This window comes from Myxine glutinosa, chromosome 3, assembly GCF_964187855.1.
Source record: "Myxine glutinosa chromosome 3, kmMyxGlut1.1, whole genome shotgun sequence".
NCBI classification, from domain to species: Eukaryota; Metazoa; Chordata; class Myxini; order Myxiniformes; family Myxinidae; genus Myxine; species Myxine glutinosa.
In genome coordinates this window covers 170,388,540-170,407,788 of record NC_136263.1, presented here as the reverse complement: position 1 = coordinate 170,407,788, position 19,249 = coordinate 170,388,540, and the positions used below count along the sequence as shown (strand labels likewise).

General features: G+C 40.7%; 1 long non-coding RNA gene across 1 annotated transcript; it reads left to right on the top strand.

Moving 5' to 3' along the window:
- Positions 1 to 9,297: 9,297 nt before the first annotated feature.
- LOC144891172 (uncharacterized) lies at positions 9,298 to 10,674 on the top strand. Its single transcript, XR_013622762.1, has 3 exons — positions 9,298 to 9,406; positions 10,044 to 10,184; positions 10,524 to 10,674. It is a non-coding gene; the product is annotated as an uncharacterized LOC144891172 (long non-coding RNA).
- Positions 10,675 to 19,249: the final 8,575 nt, after the last annotated feature.

The window sequence follows — 19,249 nt, the reverse complement described above, 5'->3', positions numbered from 1 at the left end:
TTCGACAACTTTCGATGTAAGGTCAGTGGACATTTACACCGTTTCATGAATACTTCAAGTCAGTTTTTTGTGTATTATTTTATGAATTGATTCTTTGTTTGATTGCTTTCTGTATAATGTGTTTTGTTTCCGTTTTTCCAGCAGCTAAAAAGTTTTGCCCTCCGAAGGAGAACCACAAATGCATCGACATAATGGATCGTTGTAAGGAGGACTCAGACTGTGCCCCTGACATGAACTGCTGTCCTGGTCTATGTGGCAAAGAATGTTGGTTACCAGGTGAGCTGTCATAATATTGTGTTTTTAGCTCACCTGGATAGTAGTTAAGGGGAGGTATTAGCCATGACATATTTTGTGGGCCATCTTGGACCATTGGTTCTCTGGTTCTACCAAGTGAGTCCGGGGCATTGCCCCGATATTATTTTTTTTAGTTACAGATCGTTGGTATTAGAGGTTGTTAATCCCCTTTTAAACCAACAGTTTATGGCATACTCATCCCATGATCGGTTCAACAACGGACTTTTATCTCACCTGGACCGAATTTCAGGGGAGCTTATGTGATGGCGCGTCGTCCGTCCGTAAACACTTGAAACGAATCCTCCGAAACCGCTGATTGGATTGCGACCAAACTTGGCACAAATGATATTTGTTGTGTTGTGACTAAAGTTTGTTCACGGCATTAAAAAAAATCGGGGCTAAGGGGGTCTACCGGGGGTCAAAGTGGATCGAGGTTTGACCCCCCAAAACAGGAATTTGCTTTCTTCTCAGAAACTACACCCGCAAGTTCGATAAAACTTGACCACAACCATAATGTACCCATGATGTACCAATGTTTGTCCAAGGCATTAGAAAAATTGGAAAAAAATATTGGAAAAAATTTCAGTATACTTTTTATTCTTCCAGGTGAGCACCAGGGGTATTGCCCCTCTGTTTATTATTATTGTTATGATATATTTGACCACTATGACTGTGTGTTTACCTTTTCAGAAAAACCGGGAAAGTGTCCTATTCCCAATAAAATGGGTTGTTCTGTTGTTCATCATCTGTGTTCCCATGATTTTGAATGCAAAGGCAGACAGAAATGTTGCTCAAGTTTTTGTGGACGCATCTGCATGAATCCTATCTACCTGAAAGGTTCGTTAAAGGTTTATACCAAAGATGTAAAATAATAATGTCAAATCCACATCACTGATCCTTCCATTTCATGTGTGAAGTCCGAGTGTGAACCACATTTGATTCGAATGTAGATTCTGAACATGGAGAAAAACTTTGTCATTTTGTAATAAGTTTAAGGTCTTGTTTCTTCTTCCATCATCACAAATTCCTGTTTCTTCAACAAACACATCGATTTTGTTTGAAATTAAAAGTACAATTTAATAAATGTATCGATTGATTGATTCGGTCCTACTTTAATTGAGTGAATTAATAACCCATGTTTTTTATCTTCCCACTGACCTGAGAGTGAACTTGTGTTATTTTTCAGGTTGAGACGGATTCCAAAACCAAAACAAAGATGAAGAGTTAATTTCTTCAAGAAAATGTTCAAACATTTATCTTTCAAAATAAATTACTTTCTGCTCTGAAATTACCCAAGGATTTTGTTTTCTGCTTAAATGTATTTGCTTTCTTAATCAATAAACCGTGATTGATAAAAGTTTGTCCTTCAACAAATTGTATTTTTTTCAAAATAAAAGAACAAGTCTCGTGTTTAGAGATATCTAAAGAATATGATAACAATGAAGGAAATGATGATAAAACAAGACAATAGGGTAAAATTACATTCTGTATAAGATTTCCGAACAAGGTTACAAACACCACACCCAACATAATGTTTTAATACAAAAAATAATCAGATCATTGAAGATATGACTTGTATACGTTTGGTGATCGAGGCCCAATAAATGAACGACACACGTTTTTAATCTCATACTATCAGCTCATGGTGATGCACATCAGCCTTGAATGTTGCCTGAAGAACATCGTCTCATGAATATGGGCAGCAGACAGCACCATATAACCAAACAAGATACAGAACTCGTACCAATTGGGTGAACAAATAACTACTGTACCTCCACTGTGACCACATGTCCGAATGCAGGTAAGGGATAACAGTGAGAAATGGGAAAGGTGAAACCACAGGGGAATAATTAAAAACCATATTTGGTTGAGAGGTGATGTGACCTCATACTCGTTTCCATGTAATGCCGAACTGTGGCCTGCTCCGCTACATCCAGTCCCACAGACTTTCTGGGTGTATCGTCATCAGGTCGATGAGGCTGAGATGGGTGGAATTCATTCAAGTTACTGATCTCTCTGATCATCACTCAAATACACTGACCTCCCTGAGGCTCTTCAGGTGAAATCTTTTCTGGTGAGGCACCCCTCACTTATCTGCACCTCCCTCCATGGCGTGTCCTGCTCCACATTCCCTGACAGTGTATGTAACCTCAGGGTACTATAATGAAATGATGATGAGGATAAAGAGGAAGTTGTGGTGAAGGAGATAGGAGAACCATATGTAACATGTGGCCCTAAAAGGTAAATTAACCCCATTTGTTACATGAGGTCCACATGTGGACAGGTATCTCTATATTAATTAGGTATTACAAATGTTGTGTATCCATTCTTTCCCAAGTACACTTCAATACATTGATTATATACATTGATAGATGCTTTAGATATCCATAGTGAGGAGGAATTGTATACATAGAAGTACACTCTCATCAACATCATCATCATTTCCAAAAAATTGTTTTGTTGGGGATTGTAATAAACAAAAATAGACCTGTCAAATTTTCAGAAATTAGAAGCATGTGGAAGCATTGTGAAATAAAAGTTTGGAACAATGCTTGGTAACTTCATTTGGACATGCAGAATCCCAAAATTCAGTCCATAACTTTTTGATATATCCTGCTATTTATCTTTTTTTTTTTTTCTTTTTTTTTTTTTTAACCATGGTGTTGGGCTAGCGGCTAGCGTGCCGGCTTAGGGGTGCCGGCTTAGGATCCTAGAATCCTGGGTTCGAATCCCGGTCGATCGCTGAATTAACGCCAGGGGGGTTGACTCATCCTTTCATCCTTCTGAGGTCGGCAAATTGAGAACCAGTTCACTGGTAATTCCCTGTTTGTCGTAAAAGGCGACAAAAAGGGTTGGCGGGAGAAAGGGCATCCGGCCGTAAAACATTGCTTCAAAAAGGGGACCAAAAAACAACAACCATGGTTCCCAAAAAAGGCCAACCCCTGCTTTGCGGGGAAAAATGGCCTCTAAAGGTGGTTTCTGCTATTCTATCGTTTTTGTCCCCATCTCCCAATGGTGAAAAATCACTTTAGAATTCTACTAGTCGGATCCGAATCCGGATCTTCACCAAAATCTAATCATTTCGTCCTTGTCACATACACCACCTCTTTGCCAAATTTCATCCAAATCCGTTCACAACCTTTTGAGATATCTTGTGCACAGACAGACAAACAAACGGACAGACAGACAGGGCTGAAAACACAACATCCATCCACCTTTGGTGGCAGAGATAATAAACAAACTGAGATTCCATGTTGTATTTATACGTTTAAGATGTATCTCAATTGGTATAATGTATTTCTTCTGGGTGAACGTTGAACTTTGCCAGCATACGAAACTTTTGAAAAAGGAGCTCTGGAAACGGGAGACAGCCATACGCACAACTGCACAAAATAATTGCTCATTACCCCCTCCCTTCCAACATATCTATTACCACCCCCAGATCCTTCTCCTGTGTGATCCACTCCAACATTTTCTCTTGCATCATGTAATCTCTATTTTCATTATTCTTACCCATCCCCTGCACCTTACATGTCTTTATATGGTAAGTTGATTCAGCCAATCCTCTGCCCAAGCTATGAAAGTGTCGAGACATCCCTGAATCTCATGTCACCCACACACTCCTCCATGCTATCTATCTCAACTCTAACCTCAGTGTCATCACCACACTGCCCAAATCATTGATGCAAATTGTGAATAATATTGGTCCAGTGTACCGTCCCGGAAGTACGCCACCCACTACATTCTCCCAGCAAGTCATCGTCCCAATGACAGCCACTCTTTGCTTACAATGACGAAGCCAGTTCCCAATCGAGTTAGCTACATGACCAGATACTCCACAAGCCCTCACCTTAAGCAAACAAATAATAACCTCCTTTGTGGCAACCTTATCAAATGTCTTCTGAGAGTCCTTAAATGCACGATCTCCACTGCCTTTCGCTCATCCACCTATTCAGATGGAATATTGGGGCATGTTTGTAGATTTTTGTCCCCCGTCGCACCGCGGAGCGAAAGGGGGACTATGGCTTTCCCCTCCGTCCATGTGTCCATCCGTCCGTCCATGTGTGCGTGCGGGCATAAGCGAAGAACCGCATTCAAATTTGGTGTATGGGTGCAACCCACGTCAAAATCCAAGATGGCCGCCGCCATGTATGTCAGACGCCATGTATGTCTGAAACTTGTGAGCGGATTATCTTGAAAAATAAGCAAAGTACCAACTTCTAATCTGGTGTGTGGGTGTATCTCGGCATAAGGAAGAACGCTATTGTAAATTGGACGATCACGTCCAAATCCAAGGTGGCCACCACCATATATATGTCTGAACCTTGTGAGCGAAATATCTTGAAAAACAAGCGTTACGCCTCGGTCCCCCATCGGGGAAGGGATGTGAGTTGACAAAGTGGAAGACGCAGAAAACATGCCATGATATGATATTTCGCTCACGAGGTTCAGACACAGATGGAGGCCGCCATCTTGGATTTTGACGTGGCGACCCAATTTTCAATAGCTTTCTTCCGTATGCCTAGATACACCCACACACCAGATTAGAAGTTGGTACTTCGCTTATTTTTCAAGATTTTCCACTCACAATGTTCAGAAATACATGGCGGCGGCCATCTTGGATTTTGACGTGGTGACCCAATTTTCAATAGCCTTCTTCCGTATGCCAAGATACACCCACACACCAGATTAGAAGTTGGTACATCGCTTATTTTTCAAGATATTCCGCTCATAAGGTTCAGAAATACATGGCGGCGGACATCTTGGATTTTGACGTGGCGACCCAATTTTCAAGAGCTTTCTTCCTTATGCCTAGATACACCCACACACCAGATTAGAAGTTGGTAATTCGCTTATTTTTCAAGATATTCCTCTCACAAGGTTCAGACATACATGGCGGCGGCCATCTTGGATTTTGATGTGGCGATCCAATTTTCAATCGGGTTCTTCCTTGTGCGTCGATACACCCACACACCCGATTGGAAGTTGGTACTTCGCTTATTTTTCCAAGATATTTCGCTCAAAATGTTCAGAAATATATATGGTGGCGGCCATCGTGGATTTTGACGTGGCGACCCAATTTTCAATAGCCTTCTTCTTTTTGCCTAGATATAACCACACACAAGATTAGAAGTTGGTACTTCCCTTATTTTTCAAGATATTCCGCTCACACAGTTCAGACATACATGGCGGCGGCCATCTTGGATTTTGACGTGGCGATCCAATTTTCAAAAGGCTTCTTCCTTATGCCTAGATACACACACACACCAGATTAGAAGTTGGTACTTCGCTTATTTTTCAAGATATTCCACTCACAAGGTTCAGACATAAATGGCATCAGACATACATGGTGGCAGCCATTTTGGATTTTGACGTGGGTTGCACCCACACCAAATTCAAATGCGGTCCTTCGCTTACGCACGCACGCACGTATGCACGCATGTCCGCACACACGTACGCACGGACGGATGGACACACGGACAGAGGGGAAAACCATAGTCCCCCTTTCGCTCAGCGGTGCGACGGGGAGAATAAGCGAAGTACCAACTTCTAATCTGGTGTGTGGGTGTATCTAGGCATGGATGTATCTTGGATGTATCTTGGCATGAGGAAGAACGCTATTGAAAATTGGGTCGCCACGTCAAAATCCAAGATGGCCGCCACCATATATATGTCTGAACCTTGTGAGTGAAATATCTTGAAAAATAAGCGAAGTACCAACTTCTAATCTGGTGTGTGGGTGTATCGAGGCATAAGGAAGAACACGATTGAACATTGGATCGCCACATCAAAATGCAAGATGGCGGCCGCCATGTATGTCTGAACTTTGTGAGAGGAATATCTTGAAAAATAAGCGAAGTACCAACTTCTAATCTGGTGTGTGGTTGTATCCAGGCAGAAGGAAGAACGCTATTGAAAATTGGGTCGCCACGTCAAAATCCAAGATGGCCGTCGCCATGTATGTCTGAACCTTGTGAGCAGAATATCTTGAAAAATAAGCGAAGTACCAACTTCTAATCTGGTGTGTGGGTGTATCTACCCATAAGGGAGAAAGCTATTGAAAATTGGGTCGCCACGTCAAACTCCAAGATGGCCGTCGCCATGTATGTCTGAACCTTGTGAGCAGAATATCTTGAAAAATAAGCTAAGTACCAACTTCTAATCTGGTGTGTGGGTGTATCGAGGCATAAGGAAGAACGCTATTGAAAATTGGGTCGCCACGTCAAAATCCAAGATGGCCGCCACCATGTATGTCTGAACCTTGTGAGCGAAATATCGTGAAAAATAAACGAACTACTAACTTCTAATCTGGTGTGTGTATCGACGCATAAGGAAGAACGCTATTGAAAATTGGGTTGCCACGTCAAAATCCAATATGGCCGCCGCCATGTATGTCTGAACATTGTGAGCGGAATATCTTGAAAATAAGCAAAGTACCAACTTCTAATCTGGTGTGTGGGTGTATCTCGGCATAAGGAAGAACGCTATTGTAAATTGGACGATCACGTCCAAATCCAAGGTGGCCACCACCATATATATGTCTGAACCTTGTGAGCGAAATATCTTGAAAATCAAGCGTTACGCCTAGGTCCCCCGTCGGGGAAGGGATGTGAGTTGACAAAGTGGAAGACGCAGAAACCATGCCATGATATGATATTTCGCTCACGAGGTTCAGACACAGATGGAGGCCGCCATCTTGGATTTTGACGTGGCGACCCAATTTTCAATAGCTTTCTTCCGTATGCCTAGATACACCCACACACCAGATTAGAAGTTGGTACTTCGCTTATTTTTCAAGATTTTCCGCTCACAATGTTCAGAAATACATGGCGGCGGCCATCTTGGATTTTGACGTGGTGACCCAATTTTCAATAGCGTTCTTCCGTATGCCAAGATACACCCACACACCAGATTAGAAGTTGGTACATCGCTTATTTTTCAAGATATTCCGCTCACACAGTTCAGACATACATGGCGGCGGCCATCTTGGATTTTGACGTGGCGACCCAATTTTCAAAAGGCTTCTTCCTTATGCCAAGATACACACACACACCAGATTAGAAGTTGGTACTTCGCTTATTTTTCAAGATATTCCACTCACAAGGTTCAGACATAAATGGCATCAGACATACATGGTGGCAGCCATTTTGGATTTTGACGTGGGTTGCACCCACACCAAATTCAAATGCGGTCCTTCGCTTACGCACGCACGCACGTATGCACGCATGTCCGCACACACGGACGGATGGACACACGGACAGAGGGGAAAACCATAGTCCCCCTTTCGCTCAGCGGTGCGACGGGGAGAATAAGCGAAGTACCAACTTCTAATCTGATGTGTGGGTGTATCTAGGCATGGATGTATCTTGGATGTATCTTGGCATGAGGAAGAACGCTATTGAAAATTGGGTCGCCACGTCAAAATCCAAGATGGCCGCCACCATATATATGTCTGAACCTTGTGAGTGAAATATCTTGAAAAATAAGCGAAGTACCAACTTCTAATCTGGTGTGTGGGTGTATCGAGGCATAAGGAAGAACAGGATTGAACATTGGATCGCCACATCAAAATGCAAGATGGCGGCCGCCATGTATGTCTGAACTTTGTGAGAGGAATATCTTGAAAAATAAGCGAAGTACCAACTTCTAATCTGGTGTGTGGTTGTATCCAGGCAGAAGGAAGAAAGCTATTGAAAATTGGGTCGCCACGTCAAAATCCAAGATGGCCGTCGCCATGTATGTCTGAACCTTGTGAGCAGAATATCTTGAAAAATAAGCGAAGTACCAACTTCTAATCTGGTGTGTGGGTGTATCTACCCATAAGGGAGAAAGCTATTGAAAATTGGGTCGCCACGTCAAACTCCAAGATGGCCGTCGCCATGTATGTCTGAACCTTGTGAGCAGAATATCTTGAAAAATAAGCTAAGTACCAACTTCTAATCTGGTGTGTGGGTGTATCGAGGCATAAGGAAGAACGCTATTGAAAATTGGGTCGCCACGTCAAAATCCAAGATGGCCGCCACCATGTATGTCTGAACCTTGTGAGCGAAATATCGTGAAAAATAAACGAACTACTAACTTCTAATCTGGTGTGTGTATCGACGCATAAGGAAGAACGCTATTGGAAATTGGGTCGCCACGTCAAAATCCAATATGGCCGCCGCCATGTATGTCTGAACATTGTGAGCGGAATATCTTGAAAAATAAGCGAAGTACCAACTTCTAATCTGGTGTGTGGGTGTATCTAGGCATAAGGAAGAAAGCTATTGAAAATTGGGTCGCCACGTCAAAATCCAAGATGGCCGCCTTGCGTCTTCCACTTTGTCAACTCACATCACTTCACCGACGGGGGACCTAGGCGTAACGCTTGTTAAGAATTAAGATGCCGAGTATAAATAACAATGAATGTTTGAAATGCACGTTTCAATGTCGCTCTCTGTGACAGAAAAATTGAAGAAATAGCCAATCATTTCAAACTTCACCACGACGACCATTTTTATTAATAACATACGGGGTTGTTCCATTCACAAGGAACTCGCATACCGCTCCCTGAGCAACTCCTTTAGTCCCTTGCTCCGCTTCACACATGGCTTGGCAAGTGTGTTTTAAAGCGGTAGATACGGAACGTCTGGTTTTGCAAGTGATATAAATCCACATGAAAGGGTAAACGCCCCAGGTGTATAGCAATTATAATGTTCTGGGGTATGTTTTCAGTTACCAAGCAGCTAGCGAGCACTCGCCAAGCCAGCTGTTCCTTATAAACCATTTGGAATTGAGTGCTTGCTTGAGTGCAGACGCCTCTTGGCGGGCACTCTTCAAGAAACTTGATAACAGAACACACCCCTGGAATTGCACAACGAGTACTCATCCCGATCCAAAAATGCACAAATCATTTGAACTGCACTCCACCCCCATTATCCACATCCTCCCCCCTTACTTCTCTCTCTCTCTCAGCTATAAATACGAGTACACCGACCATAGCACGATGTACACACCAGACTGATTCAACGTGTGCACGACCTACGTACCCTTCATCTGAAGATCATGAAGCTCTCCCTGGCAGTCGCTCTCATCATCGGAATCTCCATCGTGGAACTCGCACATGGAGTCGGTGAGTGATAGGTAAACATCTCACAACTTCGACAACTTTTGATATCAAGTCACATTTGAACCATTTCAGGAATACTTTGATTATCAGTTTTTCTATTGTATTCTATGGTAAGATTGATTGATTGTTTTCTGAATAATATGTTGTTTTTTTTCCTGGTGCCCACAGCACCTAGAAAGATTTGCCCACGTAAAAATGATTACCAATGCATCCGGTATTTGGATCAGTGTCAGTCGGATTCAGACTGTGAACATCATAAGATCTGCTGTCCTGGTCCATGTGGCAAAGAATGTCGGTCACCATTCGGTGAGCTGTAGTCCTTGTGTTTTTGTGGTGGATGGGTGGCATGAAAGGCAGAAAATGATTAGAGAGCCTTAAGGTTGTTTTATTTTGTTTGTGTGGCCATTTAGAGGGGTGTGGGTGTGGTGGACGACATTTTGATCGATTCAACAACGAATTTAACTTGAAGTATTTTGGAAACAAAGTAGTATTGGACTGGTGAATATCTTTCATTTAGAGTTTGATATCAGAGTTTTTGTGCACCCCCTCCACACGTGTTGACTTTGGAGGAATCCCGCACTAACCATGGTCTTGAATATCAAGCAGACAATCACCAGGACCCAATGTTTATCTTTTCCAGTAAAACCCGGAAAATGTCCCATTCCTCGGGGATTTGGTATCTGCGTTGAGAAATGTTCCCATGATTTTGAATGCAGAGGCAGACAGAAGTGTTGTTCAAATGGATGTGGACATGTGTGCATGAATCCTGTCTACTTGAATGGTTTGTTGAAGATTTATACCAAAGATGTAATATAATGTCAAATCCACATCACTGATCTTCCATTTCATGTATGAACTCTGAGTGTGAATCAGATATGATTCTAATGTAGATTCTGTTCATGGAGAAAATCGTTGTCATTTTGTCATATGTTTAAGCTCTTGTTTCTTCCTCAATCATCACATCTTCCTATTACACAAACACATCGATTTTGTTTGAAACGAAAAGTACTATTTTGTAAATTTATTGATCGATTGATTCGGTCGACTTTAATTGAATGAATTAATAACCTATATTTTTTTCTTCCCACTGACCTGAGAGTGAACTTGTGTTATTTTTCAGGTTGAGACCGATTCCAAAACCAAAACAAAGATGAAGAGTTAATTTCTTCAAGAAAATATTCAAACATTTATCTTTCAAAATAAATTACTTTCTGCTCTGCAATTACCCAAGGATTTTGTTTCATGCTTAAATGTATTTGCTTTCTTAATCAATAAACCATGATTGACAAAAGTTTGTCCTTCAACAAATTGTATTGTTTTCAAGTCTCGTGTTTGGAGATAACTCAAGAATATAACAATCAAGCAAATTATGATGAAGTAAGGTAACAGGGTAAAATGACATTCTGATTCTGTATTGGGTTTCTGAACAAAGTTAAAAACACCACACCCAACATAACGTTTTAATACAAAAAAATAATCAGTTAGATCATTTGAAGATATATGACTTGTATGCGTGTGGTGTTCAAGGCCCAATAAATGAACGCCACCCGTTTTTGATGCGCATTAGTCTTGAATGTTGCCTGAAGAAAGATTAAATTCTCATGAACATGGGCAACGGATAACACCAACCATCACAAAATTACAAGTATAACACAAGGTAACATCACCTGGTCTTGGATAGACCATGGCCGGCCCACACTGGGCATAATTGCATCACATTCGCAGAGCGACAATTGGCTGGATTTGAATGCCTTAGAAAGGTCAATATTGTGGTCAATAAGACAGGCCCATACAGGAATAGACATGAGAGGTGCAAACAGCCTTCTCCAAGGCGTAAACAGACCCAAGCAAGGTACAACTCATGGTTTGGTATCACCACATATATGTTAAATACTGCAATTGAACAATTAACAATGATAAATACGGTAATATAACAATAAAAAATGTTAGACACTGTAATTGAACAATTAACAACGTTAAGTGCTATAATTGAACAATTAATAATATTCACTATCTGTAACTGAACAATTAACAATGGTAAATACTAAATACTGTAATTGTACAATTTATAATGATAAATACTGTAATTGAACAATTAACAATGTTAAATACTGCAATGGAACAAGTAACAATGTCAAATACTAAATACTGTAATTGAACAATTAACCGTGTTAAATACTAAATACTGTAATTGAACAATTAACAACGTTAAATACTGTGATTGAACAATTTATTATGATAAATACTGTAATTAAACAACAATGCTAAATACTGTAATTAAACAACAATGCTAAATACTGTAATTGAACAATTAATAATGCTAAATACGGTAGTTTAACAATTAATAATAATAAATACTGCAATGGAACAAGCAACAATGTTATATACTGTTATTGAACAATTAACAATGGTAAATACGGTAATTGATCAATTAACAATGGTAAATACGGTAATTGAACAATTAACTATGATAAATACGGTAATTGAACAATTAATAATGCTAAATACTGTAATTTTACAATTACAGGGGGGGGGGGGGGGTCCCGCACAAATAGGGATTTGCTTTCTTCTCAGAAATTACACATGCATGTCTTTGACAATTTGAGGCTGAAGATGAGGAAGTGGAGGAGGAAGGGAGAGCGGTTGATTGTGTGTCAGAGATTACAGAAGAGTTACAAGAAAGCGAAGGATGAGGAGGATGAAAGGTTTGATGGTGATGGGATGAGGCACAGTGAGGTGTTGTTTGAGGGGGGAGGGGGACAGAGGAAAGTAGAAGGTTGGGGGAGGTGGAGGGATGAGATAGAAGGGAGATGAAGTGTGGAAGAGGCAGCTTTGAGGAGTAGGAGGGAGGGGAGAGAATTAGAGAGGGATGGCAGGGGGGGGAGATTTGAAGGGGAGGGGTTGGGGGGGAGATTTGAAGGGGAGGGGTTTGGGGGGAGATTTGAAGGGGAGGGGTTTGGGCGGAGTTTTGAAGGGGAGGGGTGAGGGGTGAGTTTAGTAGTGCAGGGGAAAGGGGGGATTTAGGAGGGGAGGGGAAAGGGGAGAGATTTGGAGGAGTGGGGCAAGGGGGAGTTTAGAAAGTGGATGATTAACGAAAGACGAACATTTATAACAAATTGGGTTTATTGTGATTTTCAAGTAAGAGATCCATGTGGAATGAATGTGAATTTGGAGCATGTCGTGAGGAAGAATAATAAGAGATTGAATTTTTTTTGGAAGTGGAATGAGTTGAAGAGGAAATTGAAAAGAGCCTTTTAAATAGGAAGAAAAACAGTGTGTTGCAACATACCACTGAATAAAACACTGCAGGGGAAAGTTTAAACATAATTAAACAGAACCTCGAAAAACAATCTTATATTCACAAAAATACCAACGGGGAGAGGGCCTCGAGGGACAACCATGAGTCACGTGAACAGGGCAAAAGGTGGAAGGCAAGGGAATAATGGGGGTGGGGCAAGACAGCGCACGTGGACAGAGGCACACGATGAGACAACAGCACACATGGAGAAAGGGAAATAAATGTTTTTTTTGTTGTTTTGTTTGGGGGACGTAGGGAGATTGAACAGGGGGATTTAAAACATTAGACAAAGAGTAGATGTTCGGGGAGGTTCGGGGGAGAAGGGAAAAATCTAAGAACCAAGCAAAAACAGCGAAGGAAGGAACTTGAGTGAACAAACTTCGACGGGGGAAGCCTCACGCTACAAGGCCGCACATGCGAAACAAACAGAAAACGATTAATTTATTACGAGTTACAGGAAATTCAAAACCAGGAACTAGAAACAAACAATAACGCATAGACGATAAAATAACAAGTGGAAATTTGACAAACACACGAATGGAAAAATAACTTAACTTTGGATGCCCGGAGAGAACAAAAGTCGCCACCTCGATCGAGAAACCGGAAGCGGACCTCAAACCTTCTTACGGAAGACTGGATTGTGAAGTGTGAGGAGACAATTATTTCGGGCTGTGCACTTTATCTGTCAGGTGGGTTTCATGGTATAAATAAATAAATAATTAAAAGAGAAGTCAGAGTAACTCGTGGGCAGCATCATAATGTGGGTACCATCTGCACCGACAACTAATTACGAAGAAGATGATTCTCAGATGTTTCTGCACATCACACTTGCAAAGGAAACGGGGATATAAAACAAGAACAACAACAACCAGAACAACATGGTTCTACATGTTTGTCCACATCACACGTTGAGGGTAGATGGTGTTATTTTGTGGAGTTTTGATTCAGATGTCGTATGTTTGTGTCCATGATACTGCTCTTCTTGACTGCAGTCAAGGAGCTGTTTCTTGCAGACTGGCATCAGTCATAAGAAGAGATTTGTGATTGTGCCAATGCAAACTATTTTGGCAGAACGAGGAAAAGACACGTCCCTGGCGTTGCCTTCCATTCACACATTCAGCGGATACAACTCAACAAGAGCCTTCAACAGAATGGTTAAGAAAAGGTGGATGGATGCAGCCTCAGAGCACCTGGAACTGATGGAATTTAATGGTCTTGGTTAAGATACAATTCAGGTAGACTCTGCAACCAATGGCGGATTTTAACAGGGACAAATGGGGCATTTGGTCCTGGCCCCAGATCTTGGCAGGCCCCCAAAAAATTGAGTGCATAAAATGTTTTTTTATAATGTCTGACAGACGAAAATAGCTGCCTGGACATGGTGCAAACTTGTTAATCTGTTATTACTCAAATATAGTGGTATGGGGGAGCGAGCAAGGAAGACAGTGGAGTGTATCATGCGAGTGAGTGGTGGGTGAATGGTGAGATGTTCCGTGTGAGTGAATGGTGTGAGGCAGATCGTGAGATGTTCTGTGCGAGTGAATGGTGCAAGGAGGGCCTTGAGCTGAGTTGTTTTGTGTGAGTAAATGGTGCAAGGAGGGGCATGCGATGTTCCAAGTAAGTGAACGGCATAAGGGGGGGGGAGGGGAGGAGGGGCATGATTTCTGTGTTTATATGTGTGCATGTAATCAATTAAATGAGAAAATATAAAAACATGTTTTGATATAACCCATTCAACTCGAAATATAAATAAGCCAGAGAGATGAGAGATTCTTTACTCAACCTCAGGCAACCTGTGTTCTGGGAGTGGCGCTCATGTTGAGACCAGGCGGAAAATATTCCTTGCCCCCCGGCTCTTTATCGCATGTCGATTGTTTACTCTGGGAAAGACGAGGCATCCCATGATTCGTTATGACTTGTTTGTAAATAATAAAAAACAAGACAAGAGACAAACTGCCTTCAACAATGGATGTTTTCAAGCTGTCACATCTATATTTGGTCAAATAATACAGTGCAGTAATTAACAGCATCTCCAGTGAAAAATTGGATCGTAAATGAGAATGGCCACGTTTTGCCAAAGCTGACAACACTACCACCAGAAGACCTCCTGACATTTTCAAATCGCTATAAAAGCGATTGTGGTAGTAGAAGGTCTAAATGCAGGAAAGACAACAATATCTGCTTTATTGCATGTGTATGTAACCATGACTGATGAGGAAACATTTGAGAAATTATCTGTGAGAGCTCTTTGGTGTAAAAGGCGACAAATTTGTTGGAGAAATGATGCTCCACGCTACCTGTGTTCGTTTTGGTCTCGTTTTATTGGTCACTCGCAAGTATCACCCGTTGCTTCATTGATGGGAATACTAAGAGAGGGGGGGAGAAAGAGTGGGAGGGAGGAGAATGAGGTGGGAAAGAGAGAGGGGAAGGCAGAGGGGGAAGCGAGTCGGGGTGGAGAATTGAGGTGAGGGGCAAAGAAGGGGGGAGCTAGGAAGTGGGAGCTAGGAAGTGGGAGTGAGGAAGGGTGAGTGAGGAAGGGGGAGCAAGGAAGGTGGGGAGAGCGAGGAAGTGGTTGGGGAGGAAGAGGGCAAATTACAAATTCTTGCCCTAACCTTGTTCGAATGTCATGCCTGACCAGCTAGTTCGTGAAAGACTTGAGCCAAATTTTCCCCAGACAACCCCACAGGAACATGGGTCTTCAAAGAAAGCATAGTATGTGATCTGTCTTCGGCCATGCGTCTTCATACATGTAACGATGAGGAAGTGAGGACGAGCCGATGAGGGGTTTCGCTGTACTGTAAAAAAATTAGGAGAGAAGCTTGGAACCCTCAGGCTTCAACAGGCCCGACCCCTGGGGTAGCGACCCCCTGACTCCCTCCCCCATTTTCCCACTTATCAGCCCTGACTATATGCAGCCTGCATTGCAATGTCCCCCACATATCTACCCAACTTTAATTGTTAGCAATTAAATTAACAGTTAGCAACATTATTTTTTACAGTTAGCAATTAACAGTTAGCAATTATTAGTTAGCAATTAACAGTTAGCAATTAACAGTTAGCAATTAACAGTCAGTAATTAACAGTTAGCAATTAACAGTCAGCAATTAATAGTTAGCAATTAATAGTTAGCAATTAATAGTTAGCAATTAATAGTTAGCAATTAACAGTCAGCAATTAACAGTCAGCAATTAACAGTCAGCAATTAATAGTTAGCAATTAACAGTCAGCAATTAATAGTAAGCAATTAACAGTCAGCAATTAACAGTCAGCAATTAACAGTCAGCAATTAATAGTTAGCAATTAATAGTTAGCAATTAACAGTCAGCAATTAACAGTTAGCAATTAACAGTCAGCAATTAATAGTTAGCAATTAACAGTCAGCAATTAACAGTCAGCAATTAACAGTTAGCAATTAACAGTCAGCAATTAATAGTAAGCAATTAATAGTTAGCAATTAATAGTTAGCAATTAACAGTTGGCAATTAACAGTTAGCAATTAACAGTTAGCAATTAATAGCAAGCAATTAACAGTCAGCAATTAATAGTTAGCATTTAAAAGTTAGCAATTAACAGTTAGCAATTAAATTAACAGTTAGCAACATTATTTTTAACAGTTAGCAATTAACAGTTAGCAATTAATAGTTAGCCATTAACTGTTGGCAATTAACAGTTAGCAATTAACAGTTAGTAATATTATTTTTAACAGTTAGCAATTAACAGTTAGCAATATTATTTTTAACAGTTAGCAATTAACAGTTAGTAATATTATTTTTAACAGTTAGCAATTAACTGTTAGCAATTAACAGTTAGTAAAATTATTTTTAACAGTTAGCAATTAACAGTTAGTAATATTATTTTTAACAGTTAGCAATTAACTGTTAGCAATATTATTTTTAACAGTTAGCAATTAACAGTTAGTAATATTATTTTTAACAGTTGGCAATTAACAGTTAGCAATTAACAGTTAGCAATTAATAGCAAGCAATTAACAGTCAGCAATTAATAGTTAGCATTTAACAGTTAGCAATTAACTGTTAGCAATTAACAGTTAGTAAAATTATTTTTAACAGTTAGCAATTAACAGTTAGTAATATTATTTTTAACAGTTAGCAATTAACAGTTAGCAATATTATTTTTAACAGTTAGCAATTAACAGTTAGCAATTAACAGTTAGCAATATTATTTTTAACAGTTAGCAACTAGAACGGGCACTCGGTAGAGCGCATACCTTCGCCGCAGCTACTGTTCTGTACTTGGCATGGGAGTGTAGGGAACAGAACAGTGAACAGTTTGGTGCTGATTTCATGCAAATCGGATAAGAATTGACCGAGTTATGACAAAAAACGCACATTTTGCAAGGTCGTGACCCCCCTGACCTTTGACCCCCAACCGCTAACAAGGGTAATGTCTTCACTGGGTCATGTCGTATATCACAAGATCGGGCATTGAATTCTGAACATTTTGGCATTAGTTGCATGCCAATTGGATAAAAATTGACCGCGCTATGGTAAAAATACGATTTTGATCTTTTCGTGACCTTGACCTTGACCTTTGACCCGATTGCTCCCAAAATCTAATCAAATGTGTCCCGTATAATAACCAATCATCCCACCAAATTTCATGCAATTCGGTTGAATACTTTTTGAGTTATGCGAATAACATACACACACACACACACACAGACATACAAATAAATACACAGCGATCAAAACATAACCTTCCGCTTTTGCGAAGGTAATTAACACTTAGTAATATTATTTTTTAACAGTTAGCAATTAACAGTTAGTAATATTATTTTTAACAGTTAGCAATTAACAGTTAGTAATATCATTTTTGACAGTTAGCAATTAACAGTTAGCAATATTATTTTAAACAGTTAGCAATTAACAGTTAGCAATATTATTTTAAACAGTTAGCAATTAACAGTTAGCAATAAAAATTTCTCGCAGGTGAAGTAGTCAAACTCCTTAATTAGCCCTCTTTTACCATATTGGCCTCTCTAATACTCCTCTTCATTAAGCTGGCCGGATGGCCAAGTCGCACTTCTGGGCTGTCTAACCTGGGTTCGAATCCTGACCAGGCTATAAACCATCAACCTGGTGTTTCACAGGCAAGATGATGCATCAATGTGTGTGTTGTCCCTCGGATAGACGTTGATCTCGGTATCCCATGGTATCCCATGTAACAGCATAAGTTGGTGGACGTTAAAGATTCCACGGTGTCCTTCTTGAAGCGTAGGCTAGTTATCACCGGCACCATGAACAGATTCCAAATCCCTGAACTCTCAGTCCAGTCGTGGCGACACTCCAGGATTATAACCTCTACCCAAGAACCAGACTCGGTGGTCTTATGCACCCAACAGCACGAAGAGGATAAACAAAATAAAACTCTGAGCAAACCAAAAAAAAAAAATCAATGTAACGAACATTGTCCACGCAACAATAAAAATGAACTATTTTCAAAAATTACACTTTCATTTTAGATTCAATCAACGAGATATAGGAAAGTAGTTTTCTTCATTTGTATAATTGATGGAGGTGGAATGGAATCTGATATTTATCCTAATCTTCCTTGTGAAAGAGAGTCCATTAACCTGTTTCATTTTATCTGAGGTCAAAGATGGCCCCTGGGGCATTTGTAAGGCTGAACCAAGAAACAGGACGCAGGGATGCCACGTCCTCAAGACAGACACTACACCGCACATCGATCGCTGATCAACGTTTGACATCGACATCGTCCGTGAAAGCAACAAAATCCTACATCAAAACCAAGATTCAGTAACGAAGGAAGAAATTAGTATTCTTTTCTCTTGACCAGGGGGAAGTTGTCCACGGGAGTTTTTTTGTCGCAATTCTTTCACGAACCGGCTGGCCAGGACTATCTTTCGGCAAAGTAATTCTTGCGTTAATTTTGGAATTTGTTCAGGGCGCCAGTGACAACTCGCCTTCTCTTCATGATACCAGTTTAAATGGGATAACTGGGCGATAACAGTTTATAGCTGGGTCAGGATTCAAACCTAGGATAGATAGCTTACAGGTGAGTTTTCTCAGAGTAGATCTTTAAAAATCCTGAAAATGACATGCAAGACCAAGTCATTTGCAATCAGCTTACAGTGTGCTTTGTTATGAGTTACATGGACATCATATTTATATTCTCCGCCATTCGCTTTGTCTGTCTGCCACTCTGAAGGTCTGTCCGTCCAGGGCGGAGCTTCACTGGCCTAACTCCACCCACAATTCTAACCTTTAAAAAATCATATCAAATTCCCGCCATTTTGTTTGCTACATGCGGACCTCAGACTACATAGGGATCTATTGTAGACTTAATGGTCCAAAGGGTTCTGTTCCAATTGTAGTGAGGGTCTAAGGGGTTTTAAAGGTCAGCAGGGTCTATAGTGGTGTAAGAGGGCTAAAGAGTCGAATGGGTAAAGGGATTGATAAAAGGGTCTCAAGGTGTCTCATGGTGGTGCATTGACGGCTTTGTGATTACTGTCAGAAAATTATTATAAAAAGATTACTGGAAAATAATTTCAAAAGTTTTCAAGTTTT